The following is a 4,510-nucleotide window of genomic DNA, read 5'->3' as shown; positions in this document are numbered from 1 at the left end:
CACAACCTTCTCAAAAATATTTTTATTTTTCAGTTTGATACTTCGGCGTATCCATTAGTTTGCGGATGATAAGTACTAGCCATTCTATGATTAACTCCATATCTCTTTAGTGCAGCTGCCACTTGGTTGTAAAGAAAATGTGTACCCTGATCACAAATCAATGCCTTTGGTGTGCCAAAGTGGGTGAGTATATGCTTGTGAAAAAATTTAAGCACTATATTTGCATCATCCTTTGGGACTGCAACAGCTTCAACCCACTTCGAGACGTAGTCAATAGCTACTAATAGATAAAGATTTCCAAATGAATTTGGAAATGGTCCTATAAAATCCATACCCCAAACATCGAACAATTCAACCTCCATAATTGGCTGCTGCAACATTTCATTGCGTCGGGATATAGAGCCAGTGCACTTACACCTATTGCATTGATTGACAAAATTGTTGGTGCCTTTGAATAATGAACGCCAGAAGAATCCTGATTGGAGAATCTTAGTAGCAGTTCGCATGCCACCGAAATGCCCTCCACTAGGAGCATCATGATTGAAAGGATCTTCTATTTTGGAACATAACATCAAATGATGTTGTCATTATGCCTTGAATAAGTACGGCTCGTTCCACAAACTAGATAATTAACCTAATCAGCATACCAAGGGGTTGCATCTACAGCAAATAACTTCTCATCTGGGAATGCGTCGACAATTTGAAGTATGTTTCTATCTTTGCTACCAACTTCTAATCGAGATAGATGGTTATACCAGAATCAGAATCATCAGAATCATGCTGCCTCTATACTACAACTTGGTTATACCAGATTGGATAACACACAAATTTTTGTTCTTATTCAGATAGCTGTCAGGTGCGGCGATAATTCTGGGTGCAATCTGAAAATACTAATGCAGTGAAATTGGTACCAAAACATGACAAAATTAAAGATAAATAGGCTGAGATCCACTTAGTTATACAATGCAATTTGTTGAACTGAAAATGGTAAAATATGTGCTAAAGATAACTAAATGGGGACAAATTAACCAATAAGTAAGGAGAAAACAAATGCTCTTTCTAGTACTATAAATAAGCTCTCCATTTAGCAATTGAACACAAATCAACACCTTTCCTCGAAGATGAAATTGCAATGTAGCCAACCAAAACAAAACGAAACAGGCCAGTACATTTTGTATAAAGCTTGAATACAAAGCAAAGAATAACAATTAAAATGTTTCTTCTTTGTAATCTATTTTGGTAACCGCTAAAGGTTCGACATGGTTCTACCTAAGGTAGGCTCTTAGGGTTCATTAAATGTGGTTTGGTTCTAAAGTAAAGTAGATTCCTCAATCATCACCCATTATAGGTTCATATGAACCGAATTCAGTTCAGGGGAATATATTTCCTTACGGCCGCACAGAGGTGAAGACCTCACGAAGGAATAGCTTCTCATTCCCACTTAAGAAGGGAAGAAGAGAACGTTTAATTCATGCAATATGTGAAAACAAACAATGAGAAGCTATAGAACCCATAAAATAGATGTATTAGATCGATATGTAACCCGAGATAATAAAGACATTATTTACCACCAAAATAAAACATGAAGGATGAAATGCAAGGAAGGGATCGTCAAATTAAATTGAATTATCAATCTTCAACAAAAATACTAAAAAGTAATCAACTCACGGCTTGACTCTCTTATTCAATCCCCAATGGAGTCGTCAAGCTGTCGAAACCTTTTTGGAAATCGACTTGTTATTTTTAAAAAACAAAGATGGAGTCACCACCAATCCTTTTTATTTGTTTTGATTAGATCACTTCGGAACTTAATCATTTTAAAAAAAGGGGTCAAATTTACTAAAACGATATATTTTTAGTCTACAAAATCCAGGAAGTGGGTTCGGGAGTCGGTTACGTATGAGGAAGGATTAGCACCCTCATAACGCCCAAAATTGGTACCTAGTTGATTACTTGATTTCTTAGCGTCGAAAATTGAGAATTTGAAGAGAATTTAAAATGCGATCCCCTTTTACATGATGTTATTTGATGGCATTGAAATTGTCACTATCTAAATTAAATTCTATAGATGAGGCTTTCTTATTTCGTGTGACAGCCCTAAAGTGACCCTAGTCGAAAAGCGGTTTTGGGACCGCTAAACCGAGTCACCAAATTATTTGAATATGATATTTATTGTCTAAAGTATGTGACTATGAATGTGTGAAAGTTTTAAGCTTCGATTTAGTAAATTGCATGTGAATTTAGTTAATAGGACTTAGGTGTGACACTTTTGAAATGTGATAGGTTAATCTATAAGGATCAATTAGTGCATGAAATCAAAGGGTGGACTTGCATGTCAATTTCCCCCCCTAATTAGTAGTGGCCAGCCATGAGCATGAGGGTGGACAAATTGTTATGGCTAAAACATGTCATAAACATGTTGGGTTTATGTTTTATGTTAGGAATAATAAAATAAAGAACATGGGCAATAAAATATTAGTGTTAGTAGGAGGAGAAACAAAAAAAAATGTGTGTGGTTGTCCCCATTGTGCCGTACCTAGAAGAAAAAAAAATAAAAAAAAAGCTCTCATGTTGTTCTTGGCCGAATAGAAGAAAGAAAAGAAAGAAATGGAGCTTTGAGAAAAATCGGCTATGGAAGGTTGTTAGACTAAGGTATGTTAATGTTGCTTTGAAAGTTCATACATCCCTTGGATGATTAGTCTAAATTCTAACTATCTCATGGATGGATTTGGGGTTATTAGAGAGTTAGTATTCAACTAAGAGGCTTCAAAAGTTTCAGTTGAAGCCTTGATACTATTAGCATGTTAGCTATATGGATGTGTTATGATGCTTGAGGTGTTAGATAAATTTGAACTCATCACCAAGTTCTTTAAGCAACCCAAGTTAAAAGTTTCGGTATTGAGGTATCTTGAGCATTCGGCCATGGTAGGAAGTAGAAGAAAAGTATGGTTGTTGTTAGATGAAGTAGAGTCTAACAAATGAGCACATATGTGCATTAGTTGCTAGATGGAGAAGAATCAGCTAGCAAGTTGTGTGCTAAGGCCGAATATAATTTTGAACATTATTGAGTAATGTATGTGTTTTGGAATTGATGGAATGGAGAGTATGCTTAAATTGTGTTATGAACAATTATATGTTAAATCAAGGTTTGCTAAGCTAGCTATTAAGGTGAAGTGCAAATGTTAGTATTTGACTTCTAGTGTATATATGTGTATTAGCCGAGTTTTGAACTTAAAACGAATTGGTATTTAGTCAATACAAGTAACCATAATTGTAGAATGTATTAAGTGTTGCAATCGGTCTCAACATAGACATGCATATTCGACCATAGAAAGAAGATTGGTGTTGCATGTATTCGGTTAGAGGCAAGCATATTGATGCTTTTAATTTGGCTTAGACAATCGGCTAAAAGGGAGTGTGGGTTAATATGTTGAGTTGATTCATGATTTCATATGTATGTGACTTTAATGTCTAATGTATATATATGGGCTAAGTACTTTGAGTTCCTCTTTTCGATGCTCAAATGATTAAATCAATTTATTTGTTAAATTAAGCTCAAGAGCAAAGGAGAACTAAATCCGATAAAGGGAAGGAAAAAATGGTCGAATAGCCATCGGAATCGTTCGACAACATCTGAGGTAAGTTTTCAAGTAACGAGACTTAGTTTACGATTTGATTAAGTCATGACGTATGAGCATAACAAATATACGGTGATATGATGATTCTACTTGAATTATATGTTGAGTTAATTAGTCTATACGTATGACGGGTAGCCGTATGTGCATAGAGATCGTGTCATAAAGCAAACCAGAACCATGCTGTTTGTATGTGGCTAGTGAGCCGAAAATGGGATTGTTTAATACGTGACTTGTGTTTGAACTCTAATTATGAAAATGAAATATAGATGTGTCATGATTTATTGATATGTGCATGAATATTTAGATGATAACCGGGCTAAGTCCCGAAGGCATTTTGCGCTAGTGACTAGTTACGGGCTAAGTCCCGAAGGCATTTGTGCGAGTTATTACATCCGGGCTAAGTCCCGAAGGCATTTGTGCGAGTTACTATATCCGGGCTAAGTCCCGAAGGCATTTGTACGAGTTACTATATCCGGGCTAAGTCCCGAAGGCATTGGTGCGAGTTACGATATCCGGGCTATGTCCGAAGGCATTGAGCGAGTAGCTATATCCGGTTAAATCCCGAAGGTACTTGGCTTGGGAATGAGCGACCTTGCTGTAATAGTTTCAATTAATATGCTCGTAAAATCCCAGCAATGAGGTATGTCTCGTATATGCATTGAATTAGTTGATCCCTTACAAATAGTATTAGCTCAGTCGATAAATGAGCTACCGGCCTTTGGCTAAGTTGATCTTTTGTGTATGAATATAAGGGTTGGTAATGTGAAGTAAGTATGATATTGAGAATTTGTGCATATGAAATTATCCGTTTAGCCATATGAATGCTACATTTTAGTTGTGTCTAATTTCATGGCTCAAAACTTACTAAGCAT

The sequence above is a fragment of the Gossypium hirsutum genome, chromosome A06 (genome assembly GCF_007990345.1).
Source record: "Gossypium hirsutum isolate 1008001.06 chromosome A06, Gossypium_hirsutum_v2.1, whole genome shotgun sequence".
Taxonomy (NCBI): domain Eukaryota; kingdom Viridiplantae; phylum Streptophyta; class Magnoliopsida; order Malvales; family Malvaceae; genus Gossypium; species Gossypium hirsutum.
The sequence above is the reverse complement of the archived record's forward strand: the minus strand, read 5'-3'. Positions refer to the sequence as shown.